Genomic DNA, 13,289 nt, shown 5'->3' with positions numbered 1-13,289 from the left:
TTATTTTTCATGTGTGGTTATACTTGTGTATTACTGCTAACGTGTACTATTTATTCGTACGCCCACATTCCTTTAGCTTTAGGCTGCTTTCCAATATTTCAGTGACTGTAATGTACAATATTACTGTATGATAATCGAAAACTATGTAAATCAATGATGCAAGTGTTTAAGCTTATGTTTTATTTCTTGAATTATTTATCTATGCTTGATATGCATTTTATGAGATCTTGTGTATAATAAATTATTATTCACACTGCACCGATTCTGTATGTGTTGAAAACAATAGGACAGAGGCAAGTTTAATAAGGGGTAAAAAAATGTAATGCTTAGGGGCCATCGTTGTAAAACTCAAGTGATTTGACCTAGAAAAACTCTGGGCCCTGGTTGTAGTGTATTATTTATTGTCTCAATCAGTCTGATCATGTGTGTCTCCATTGGTCTAGTCCAGTGGCGGTCAGTGCCGTTTAAGATGAGGGAACACGATTATTGTTTTTCATGAGCATGGCCTTATTTCTATTACAGCATATTGGATGACTGTCATTCATATTCCATTCACTCAGTTCAACGTAACTGCGATAGGTTTAGGCTACATGATACTTAAATTTTCCCTATACCCATCTTGAGGTTGCTACAACCTAGCATATGAATGAAAGTTTACAACGTAGGTGCACACAGGTCAAGAGAAAAATGTAATGTGACAGACAGTGACACATTCAATATTGCCTTGCACACTCTTGCCTGCATCTAGCTGATCTAGGTGTAATCATTAGTACAACAGTTGCAAAAGAGTTTCTATTAGAAAAATGCAGGTATGTTTATCCCCATTTCGTTCCGTTTGCTTCCGTTTAAGAAACGTTTTCAACAGAATCTGCGGAATGAATACACCCCTGATCACGCATAAACACAGTTCACTTTCCTAGCAGCCACGTTGTATTCTTTCTCGCATCTATGTGCTCTCCTCTCACCTTTTCCCTCGCTTGTGGACTTCAATGCACAACACATCAGCTGTATGTGACCAGGCAATAAACCTTTCCAAGCCAAACCATATCATAACTGGTGCCACAGCCTACATCGTAGTCACCAAGTAACGTCATAGTCAACATAGCTAATAGAACTAACGCATTAGTAAACCCGCTACAATCATGCAGTAACATTACAGTGTACAGTCAGTAAGCAGTTTAGCACTTACACCGGCGGGCCCAAGTGTCAATAAATTAGTAAAACCAAAAGCTTACCTTGACTTGGCTCTCTCTTGGAAGAAATGTATTTGTATAAAACTGTTCAACTATTGTCTTTCTCTCGCTTTGAGTCAACTACTCACCACATTTTATGCACTGCAGTACTAGCTAGCTGTAGCTGATGCTTTCAGTGCTAGATTCATTCTCTGATCCTTTGATTGGGTGGACAACATGTCAGTTCATGCTGCAAGAGCTCTGATAGGTTGGAGGATGTCCTCCGGAAGTTGTCATAATGACTGTGTAAGTCTAAGGAAGGGGGTGAGAACCATGAGCCTCCTAGGTTTTGCATTGAAGTCAATATACCCAGAGGAGGACAGAAGCTAACAGTCCTCCGGCTACAACATGGTGCTACCCTACAGAGTGCTGTTGAGGCTACTGTAGTCCTTCATTGCAAAACAGTGTATTTTAATCAATTATTTGGTGACGTGAATATATTTAGTATAGTTTTATCAAAAAATTATATAATTACAATTTATATTTTTATTAAATTCACTGAGTAGGATGGTCGTCCCCTTCCTCCTCTGAGGAGCCTCCACTGGTCTAGTCAGTGGACACTGTTCAAAGGAAATACACACCATTCCTTACATGTCAAACATGAACCAATAATGAAAAGAATGTTCTTGTTAGTAAATCATTAGATGCCACTTTGACTTTTAGGGATACAGGTACGACCAGTGATGTCTATAAAGCCTGGATGACTGACGGGGTACTGTATTGAAGCCATTCTGATGCCTTGGTACTCCTCCTCCATTGTAAAAAAGATTTAGGAAGCTATAGAAATGCATTTATTAATGTCTAGTTTTCGTTTTTGACACGTTTATTCAATTACAGACACCTTGCATACTGTTAAATTATATTATGTGAGCTAAACTTTTTTTTAAATGAAAATATATAAAAACATTTTCTTTCAAGTATTATTTTTTTACTACTAATGTTACTGTCCCCACTACAAGAACAAAATACTTAAATACATGTTATTGAAATACTGTAGAATTCCATTCATTCCTATGGAGGACTGCTCCTACTGGGGAGCGCAAATATGGCCGACCGGTGGCTTCAAAGCCTCTCAATGGCCAATACATAGCAGCAATCCAGGGTTTATATACATGATTGGGTACGACTGTGGTGTCAAGTCTGAGGTAATAGGATATTATCAACTTCTCTAAGCACAATAGGTGTTTGTGCACCTAGCACACAATTAGATTGTTTGTCTGCATATGTGTGCCCCCATGCATATGATTTACATTGTATTCATTCATACCCACATAAATTAACATTTACCACGTTTGGCTACCAAACAGCAGGATGGATGGGCCTACAGCACACATTGTGTTTCTGATGCTGTTGCTGCTTCACCATCCACAGGGGATCTTGCCAACGGGTAGGGAAAAGAGGGATGAAGTTTATTTCCAAAACGCTATATCCACCAATTTTACACTGTAGTGTATTAAAGATTATGACTTTCTTAATGGAACCAGAGGATGTTTATCTTAGTTTAAATGTAGCCGTTTGTAGGGTGACGCCCCAGGGGAGACCGGTGATTGGACGAAAGAGGGAGCAACCCATTTTTGCCATTGTTTATAAGTATGGGCTAGACAAAGAGGCGGCAGAAACAGACAGATTATGTTTGGGACGCTGTTTCTCCAGACCCTGCAAGTCTGTAACTCATGCTGAAAGCTTGTGATATAAATAAAACTTATGATCCAGGTTCAGTATGAGCGGACTCCTTTGTTTGACAGCAATGAGCACCAGCATTCGACGCGACACGATAACACATTTGTGTTTTTTCATCAGAAATACAGTGGGGAAAAAAAGTATTTAGTCAGCCACCAATTGTGTAAGTTCTCCCACTTAAAAAGATGAGAGAGGCCTGTAATTTTCATCATAGGTACACGTCAACTATGACAGACAAAATGAGAAAAAAAAATCCAGAAAATCACATTGTAGGATTTTTCATGAATTTATTTGCATATTATGGTGGAAAATAAGTATTTGGTCAATAACAAAAGTTTCTCAATACTTTGCTATATACCCTTTGTTGGCAATGACACAGGTCAAACGTTTTCTGTAAGTTTTCACAAGGTTTTCACACACTGTTGCTGGTATTTTGGCCCATTCCTCCATGCAGATCTGCTCTAGAGCAGTGATGTTTTGGGGCTGTCGCTGGGCAACACGGACTTTCAACTCCCTCCAAAGATTTTCTATGGGGTTGAGATCTGGAGACTGGCTAGGCCACTCCAGGACCTTGAAATGCTTCTTACGAAGCCACTCCTTCGTTGCCCGGGCGGTGTGTTTGGGATCATTGTCATGCTGAAAGACCCAGCAACGTTTCATCTTCAATGCCCTTGCTGATGGAAGGAGGTTTTCACTCAAAATCTCACGATACATGGCCCCATTCATTCTTTCCTTTACACGGATCAGTAGTCCTGGTCCCTTTGCAGAAAAACAGCCCCAAAGCATGATGTTTCCACCCCCATGCTTCACAGTAGGTATGGTGTTCTTTGGATGCAACTCAGCATTCTTTGTCCTCCAAACACGACGAGTTGAGTTTTTACCAAAAAGTTATATTTTGGTTTCATCTGACCATATGACATTCTCCCAATCCTCTTCTGGATCATCCAAATGCACTCTAGCAAACTTCAGACGGGCCTGGACATGTACTGGCTTAAGCAGGGGGACACGTCTGGCACTGCAGGATTTGAGTCCCTGGCGGCGTAGTGTGTTACTGATGGTAGGCTTTGTTACTTTGGTCCCAGCTCTCTGCAGGTCATTCACTAGGTCCCCCCGTGTGGTTCTGGGATTTTTGCTCACCGTTCTTGTGATCATTTTGACCCCACTGGGTGAGATCTTGCGTGGAGCCCCAGATCGAGGGAGATGATCAGTGGTCTTGTATGTCTTCCATTTCCTAATAATTGCTCCCACAGTTGATTTCTTCAAACCAAGCTGCTTACCTATTGCAGATTCAGTCTTCCCAGCCTGGTGCAGGTCTACAATTTTGTTTCTGGTGTCCTTTGACAGCTCTTTGGTCTTGGCCATAGTGGAGTTTGGAGTGTGACTGTTTGAGGTTGTGGACAGGTGTCTTTTATACTGATAACAAGTTCAAACAGGTGCCATTAATACAGGTAACGAGTGGAGGACAGAGGAGCCTCTTAAAGAAGAAGTTACAGGTCTGTGAGAGCCAGAAATCTTGCTTGTTTGTAGGTGACTAAATACTTATTTTCCACCATAATTTGCAAATAAATTCATAAAAAATCCTACAATGTGATTTTCTGTAGAAAAAAAATCTACATTTGTCTGTCATAGTTGACGTGTACCTATGATGAAAATTACAGGCCTCTCTCATCTTTTTAAGTGGGAGAACTTGCACAATTGGTGGCTGACTAAATACTTTTTTCCCCACTGTATAGTGTTTTTGGAATTAAACTCTTCTTGTTTACTTTTTGGTTTTATTTGAAATATTTAGTTATATTAAACATTATTTTGAATGTCATTGTCATGCTGATACAGGAAAGGTCCTTCCCCAAACTGTTACCACAAAGTTGGAAGCACAAAATCGTCTAGAATGTCATTGTATGCTGTAGTGTTAAGATGTCCCTTCACTGGAACTTAGGTGCCTAGCCCGAACCATGAAAAACAGCCCCAGACCATTATTCCTCCTCCACCAAACTTTAGAGTTTGCACTATGCATTCGGCAGGTAGCGTTCTCTTGGTATCCACCAAACCCAGATTTGTCTGTCGGACTACCAGATGGGGAAGCATGATTCATCACTCCAGAGAACGCGTTTCCACTGCTCCAGAGTCCAATTGCGGCAAGCTTTACACCCCTCCAGCAGATGCTTGGCATTGTGCATGGTGATCTTAGGCTTGTGTGCAGCTGCTCGGCCATGGAAACACATTTCATGAAGCTCCCGACAACAGTTATTGTGCTGACGTTGCGTCCAGAGACAGTTTGAAACTCGGTAGTGAGTGTTGCAACCTTGGACATACAATTTCTACGCGCTACGCGCTTCAGCACTCGCCGGTCCCGTTCTGTGACCTTGTGTGACCTACCACTTTGTGGCTGAACCGTTACTGTTCCTAGACATTTCCACTTCACAATAACAGCACTTGCAGTTGACCAGGGCAGCTCTAGCAGGGCAGAAATTTGACGAACTGATGTTGGAAAGGTGGCATCATATGACAGTGCCACGTTGAAAGACACTGAGCTCTTCAGTACGGGCCATTCTACTGCCAATGTTTGTCTATGGATATTTCATGGCTGTGTGCTTGATTTTATACACCTGTCAGCAACAGGTGTGGCTGAAATAGCCAAATCCACTAATTTGAAGGGGTATGTACATTGCATTCGGAAAGTATTCAGACCCCTAGACTTTTTCCACATTTTGTTACGTTACAGCCTTATTCTAAAATGGATGAAATTGTTTTTTTCCCTCATCAATCTACACACAATACCCAATAATGACAAAGAAAAAACAGGTTTTAGCAAAACTGAAATATTACATTTACGTAAGTATTCAGACCCTTTACTCAGTACTTTGTTGAAGCATCTTTGGCAGCGATTACAGCCTCGAGTCTTCTTGGGTATGACGCTACAAGCTTGGCACACCTGTATTTGGGGCGTTTCTCCCATTCTTCTCTGCAAATCCCCTCAAGTTCTGTCAGGTTGGATGGGGACCGTCGCTGCACAACTATTTTCAGGTCTCTCTAGAGATGTTCGATCGGGTTCAACTCCGGGCTCTGGCTTAGTCACTTAAGGACATTCAGAGACTTGTCCCCGAAGCCACTCCTGGGTTGTCTTGGCTGTGTGCTTAGGGTCATTGTCCTGTTGGAAGGTGAACATTTGCCCCAGTCTGAGCTCCTGAGCGCTCTAGAGCAGGTTTTCAACAAGGATCTATCTGCACTTTGCTCCGTTCATCTTTCCTGACTAGTCTCCCAGTACCTGCCGCTGAAAAACATCCCCACAGCATAATGCTGCCACCACCGTGCTTCACCGTAGGGATGGTGCCAGGTTTCCTCCAGATGTGACGCTTTGAATTCAGGCCAAAGAGTTCAATCTTGGTTTCATCAGATCAGAGAATCTTGTTTCTCATGGTCTGAGAGTCTTTAGGTGCCTTGTGTCAAACTGTGCCTTTGACTGAGGAGTAGCTTCCGTCTAGCCACTCTACCATAAAGTCCTGATTGGTGGAGTGCTGCAGAGATGGTTGTCCTTCTGGAAGGTTCTCCCATCTCCTTCAGAGTTCCAAGGCCCTTCTCCCCCGATTGCTCAGTTTGGCTGGGCGGCTAGCTCTAGGAAGAGTCTTGGTGGTTCCAAACTTCTTCCATTTAAGAATGATGGAGGCCACCGTGTTCTTGGGGACCTTCAATGCTGCAGACATTTTTTGGTGTCCTTTCCCAGAACTGTGCCTTGACACAATCCTGTCTCGGAGTTCTACCGACAACTCCTTTGACCTCATGGCTTGGTTTTTGCTCTGACATGCACTGTCAACTGTGGGACCTTATATAGACAGGTGTGTGCCTTTCCAAATCATGTCCAATCAGTTTAATTTACCACAGGTGGACTCCAATCAAGTTGTAGAAACATCTCAAGGTTGATCAATGGAAACAGGATGTACCTGAGCTCAATTTTGAGTCTCATAGCAAAGGGTCTGAATACTTATGTAAATAAGGTATTTCTGTTTCTTATTTTTAATACATTTGCCAACATTTCTAAAAACCTGTTTTCGCTTTGTCATTATGGGGTATTGTGTAGATTGAGGAGGATTTTTTTTTTTCAATCCATTTCAGAATAAGGCTGTAACGTAACAAAATGTGGAAAAGGTAAAGGGGTCGGAATACATTCCGAATGCACTGTACATATAACTAAAGGTACAAAGGATTACCTTACAGGGTACCACAAGCAAAAAATATTCACATTTATTTCTGAGAGTGTACATACAATAGCAACCAGTTGAAATCATACTTATTTCATAACATTTTACATGTTTTCTCAACAGTCTGTTGTTTGAATCGTGACTTTTAACTGCCACCATTGTTCCTTGTTTTCACACAAGAGACAACCACAGGAGAAAGTATTACTTCAACTTCCCATCTAATACAGTAGACAGCAGTACTACACCTTCACCATCTAATACAGTAGACAGAAGTATTACACCTTCACCATCTAATACAGTAGACAGAAGTATTACACCTTCACCATCTAATACAGTAGACAGCAGTACTACACCTTCACCATCAGTAGACAGCAGTACTACACCTTCACCATCAGTAGACAGCACTGCTAAACCTTCAGAATCTAACACAGTAGACAGCAATACTCCACCTTCACCAGAAGATGGTAGTACAATAACAGAAGTCACAACGTCCACTCCTCTTGGTGAGTGTATGATGATAACCAAGTATTCTATCCTGTAGAAAAAAACAATGTATACAGAACAAAAATATAAACGCAGCATGTAAAGTGTTGGTCCCATGTTTCATGAGCTGAAATAATGGATCCCAGAAAATGTTCATGCACACAAAAAGCTTATTTCTCTCAAATTGTGTGCACAAATTTGTTTACATCCCTGTTAGTGAGCATTTCTCCTTTGCTAAGATAATCCATCCACCTGACAGGTGTGGCATATCAAGAAGCTGATTAAACAGAATGATCATTATACAGGTGCACCTTGTGCTGGGGACAATAAAAGGCTATTCTAAAATGTGCAGTTTTGTCTCACAACACCATGCCACAGATCTCTAAAGTTTTGAAGGAGCGTGCAATTGGCATGAAGGAATGTCCACCAGAGCTGTATAATTGTTTTCTTATATAACTAGGAAAGTGAGTTAAGAACGAATTCTTAATTTCAATGCCGGCCTACCCCGGGCCAATTGCGCGCCACCCTAAGGGACTCCCAATCACAGCAGGGTTGTGATACAGCCTGGAATTGAACCAGGGTCTGTAGTAACACCTCTAGCACTGAGATGCAGTGCCTTAGACCGCTGCGCCACTCGGGAGCCCTGTAGCTTGAGAACTGAATGTTAATTTCTCTACCATAAGCCACCTCCAACGTTGTTTAATAGAACTTGGCAGTACGTCCAACCGGCCTCACAACCGCAGACCACGTGTACCTACGCCAATCCAGGACTTCCACATACGGCATACATCTGCATGCTCGTCGTCCTCACCAGGATCTTGACATGACTGCAGTTAGGCAGTGTAACCAACTTCAGTGGGTAAATACTCACCTTCGATGGCCACTGGCACGCTGGAGAAGTGTGCTCTTCACGGATGAATCCCGGTTTAAACTTTACCAGGCAGATGGCAGACAGTGTGTATGGCATCGTGTGGGTGAGCGGTTTGCTGATGTCAACGTTGTAAACAAAGTGCCCCATGGTGGCAGTGGGGTTATGGTATGGGCAGGCATAAACTACAGACAACGAACACAATTGCATTTTATCAATGGCAATTTGAATTCACAGAGATACCGTGACGAGATCCTGTGGCCTATTGTCGTGCCATTCATCCGCCGCCATCACCTCATTTTTCAGCATGAAAATGCACGGCCGCATGTGGCAAGGATCTGTACACAATTCCTGGAAGCTGAAAATGTCCCACCCGACATGTCACCCATTGAGCATGTTTGGGATGCTCTGGATCGACGTATACGACAGCGTGTTCCAGTTCCCGCCAATATCCAGCAACTTCTCACAGCCATTGAAGAGGAGTGGGACAACATTCCACAAGCCACAATCAACAGGCTGATCAACTCTATGCAAAGGAGATGTGCTTCCGAGTGGTGCAGCGGTCTAAGGCACTGCATCTCAGTGCTTGAGGTGTCACTACAGACCCTCTGGTTCGATTCCAGGCTGTATCACAACCGGCCGTGATTGGGTGTCCCATAGGGCGGGGCACAATTGGCCCAGCGTTGTCTGGGTTTGGCCGGTGTAGGCCGTCGTTGTAAGTAAGAATTTGTTCTTAACTGACTTGCCTAGTTAAATAAAAATAAATACAAAATGTGTTGCGCTGCATGAGGCAAATGGTGGTCACACCAGATATTGACTGGTTTTCTGATCCATACCCCAACCTTTTAAGGTATCTGTGACCAACAGATACATACCAGTCATGTGAAATCCATAGATTAGGGCCTGATGAATGTATTTCAATTGACTGATTTCCTTATATGGACTGTAACTCAGTAAAGTCTTTGAAATTGTTGCATATTGCGTTTATTTTTGTTCAGTGTAGTTTAACATTTGATCCAGGATAAGAACCAGTTTCGACAAAGAATGCCACATCTGTAAATAGTGCTCACTTACTAATATCACTTTTCACATTTTCCACTTTTCACAACAGATGAGTCACAGGAGGCGGCAATACTACACCATCACCGCTAGAGAGCAGCACATTCACAAAAGTCACAGCCTCCACTATGGGTGAGTATCTGAACGGTCAATCACACCTCTAATCACACCTTTCCCCTAGTTGTATGCACCAAGAATGAATGCAGCAAATGACAAATTGTTTATCATATACATGGATTATTTTAGCCCTTAGATCAACATGGACTCATCAAGCAACACATACCATCCCTGCTGTGTCTAACCCGATACATACCATTACCAGTCAGCAGTCAAGTCATTTTGATCACAACCATTGTCTCCAAGGAAACAACTGAGACAGACCATAAGAACATCATAACCTCTTACAAAGGTAGGCTATAGTCCCCACTGCCAAGTTGCTCAAGAATTACATTATTGATTTTGTATAGGCCACAGTTTACTGTCCAGTATTGGTAGGATCATCATCAAAAAACGGATCATTGTGATATTTTTTTCTCACAGATACCCAAACTCTGATGGCCCATTTGAGGGTCTCTATTGTTTCAGCTGGGGAGAGAAGTGAGGAGGAGATCATTGAGGCGTTGCACAATGTAAGTGAAGCTTACAATCATCAACTCTTACACGACTTCATGATTCAATAAAACATTAGAAATCACTACATAACCGGTATAAACCATAAATAGTCTATATTAAATCAACCTGTTGGGACACCAGGAAGGAAAGCCTTTATTTATTACATGATACTGCTCTTCCTCTCCTCCTAGCTTGCAGCCCAGGTCCAAGCCTTTCTACAGAGGGAGGACTGTAAAGACTAGACTGCACGCTGAGGATCAGAAACATCAGATGGATATGAGACTAACATTTGATCCAAACCATTAACCCAAACAATCTTATGAGGACCCTGGCACTATCCCTCATCCTATAACCCTAATATACACTAGGGTTCCAGAAGGGTTCTTCAGCTGTCCCCATAGGTTCCAGGTAGAACCCTTTTTGGTTCCAGATAGAACCCTTTTGGGTTCCATGTAGAACCCTCATGGAATCCAAAAGGGCTCATGTGGAATCAACTAGGGTCTACCTGGAACCAAAAATGGTTCTTCAAAGGATTCTCCTATGGGGACAGCCGAAGAACCCTTTTAGGTTCTAGATAGCACCTTTTTTTCTAAGAGTGTAGCCTGGACCCCACAGATATACCTACCTCTGAATATCCACAATGCCAGGTCACCCTTTTAAGCCATTTTGATTTTGGTTCAGGCTATATCTTTTTCAGACGAATGAAATCTATTGCCTGTTTATTGTATTTATTTATATTTAACCTTATTTAACCAGGTTGGCCAGACATATGCGATTGTAGGTGTATGATGCTGTTTGGGCATTTGTCACAAGGAGGCAGTAGAACCTTTTAATCTCTCCAATAGAAGCACAGTAAAATAAGCTTTCCTCTTTTGTTTCAACGCTGTAATAAATGAACTTTCATAAGTGACTTTCAAAATATTCGTTTTAACCCATTTTTGTCACAATAATATTATTCATCAAAAAAAAATAAAAAAAACTGTAATACAACAGCTATTTACAATTTCATGAAGTAGACTTTGTTGTCCAAAAAAACTGTAGGCATGCAAAGACGTCTCTTAGGGCACGCTACACCTGTTGGCTACAAAACAAAGTTATTTTGTGCAATTTGTGCAACAAATGCATTATTAAAAAAATACACGCATAATGTTTTCGTTTTTAGGTTAAAGAATTTGTGCAGTTTTTAACGGATTCAGATTTGTATACGCAAATGAAAGAACAAAATCCGCCAGAGCAGCGTGATATTATCCTTCCGCTACACATCATTTTCTCGTAGGCATAGCCAAAAATTTTTACGCTTTTACGCGTCTTCCAAACTGCAGAGAGGTCAACAGGCGCTGAAGTGAGGAAGCAGGAGCAGTAAGAGCACCGCGCAAAAATCGAATTATGAGAGAAGAGGAAGGAGATTCCAACGCCCCAGGGACCGCGTTGTCTTTTATAACTACGCCCGCTCTGTCTGTTAGATCTAATTAGGACAGTGCAGGCACGGTCTGACCCAGGATGCTGCTCCCTCTGACCTGGGAAATTCGGTTGTCCTCAAGGCCTACTCTCACCGCCTTTGACCAAGCTGTTAAAAGGTACCGACAGTCATGGGTTAGGCCTACCCAGCTATTCTCAGCCACAATAGCCTTGGTTACCCCACCGAAGACACTGAACTAAGTTACAAACACTCTGCCGATTAATTGTAAAACACATAGCTTACATTTTTATAATGAACATATTATCGCTGCATTTGCGAATGAATTCATAAACATACTTCAACAAAAATGTTATTTTCGTTTCAACTGGAATTTCTAAACTTTCTCAGTGTACCAACGCATGCCAAATATCTGACCATGCAAGAGCGCATTTTGGAATTTTGGACCGTTTCCAATCCGTTACTTTGACTCGTTGGCTCCATGCACTGTCACTATCACAAGCGGTCAGAGCGCGCGCGTTTGATTTGCCTCAAATGCCATGGTGATATGAGCCTCGTCTCGTGTCACGGATTCGGGAGGGGGCGCTAAAGGTAGAACAGAACATACGTTGTTCGTCGTCGGCGTCGTCGTTGTCCCCCCTCTCAATCCTGGTTGCTTATTTCAAAGCATCGCTGTAGCAGTGCGTGGTGCAAATGGAAAGCGTATGTTCTCATTGCGCACATCTCCACTATCCTGCTAGATGCAATTTATGTTAGTTCTCTGGACTGATCAATTCTAAGGGTTCGCCTTTCGCCATTTGGTTTGTAAACTCAGATCATATGGGGTCACTGAGGGGTTGAAATCAGACCAGCCCTTTAGCTCTGAACATACAGTATTAGCTTGCTTCTCCCAAGGGATCACTTCCCAAGGCAATGGCATAGGAATGCCACTCAGGCCATGGCTCTGAGTAGGAGCATGGAACTTTGGGCTTGATTATGGCTAACTTGTATTTATTTGATTTTTTTTAGACCAGTCAATGCTTAGACCAAGGTCTCTTTTCCAGATGAGCCCTGTATAGCACCACAATACACATTAACATACAATAAACACACTAAACTACACATTCATATACACATTAAAATACACGTTATTATACACAACAATACACATAAAGAAAACACAATCGTAAAAAACCGATCTACAAGACTTCTAGGAGGGCCAGCCCACATTCTGATACAAAAAGCAATGACGTTCACTGAACCTAACGCACAATACGCTATGATAAACTGCATCCAATGGCTTCAACACAGTTGAATTCATATTTACATTTGAATCATTTAGCAGACCTTCTTATCCAGAGCGACTTACAGTTAGTGAGTGCATACATTTTCATACTGGCTCCCCGTGGGAAACGAACCCACAAACCTGGCGTTGCAAGTGCCATGCTCTACCAACTGAGCTACAGGGGACTCCCATATAAACTATATCGCCATAGTCAATAACCGGAATGAATGTTGACTGAATTATTTGTTTTCTGCTATTTAACAAAAGACAGGACCTGTTCTTATAGAAGAATACTATTTTAATTCTTAATTTCTTAACAAATTAATCAACATGCTTTTTTTCATCAATCCGGATGATATTTATATGTGCACCAATGAGGGCATCATCCAAAGTACATATGCATAAATCATCAGATATATTTTTAAGTGATTTGGAAATTAACATATACTTGTTTTTAACTGCATTAAGTACCAATTTC

The sequence above is a fragment of the Coregonus lavaretus genome, assembly GCF_964263955.1.
Source record: "Coregonus lavaretus genome assembly, chromosome: 23".
In the NCBI taxonomy this organism is placed as follows: Eukaryota; Metazoa; Chordata; class Actinopteri; order Salmoniformes; family Salmonidae; genus Coregonus; species Coregonus lavaretus.
Note: the sequence above shows the minus strand (reverse complement) of the source record.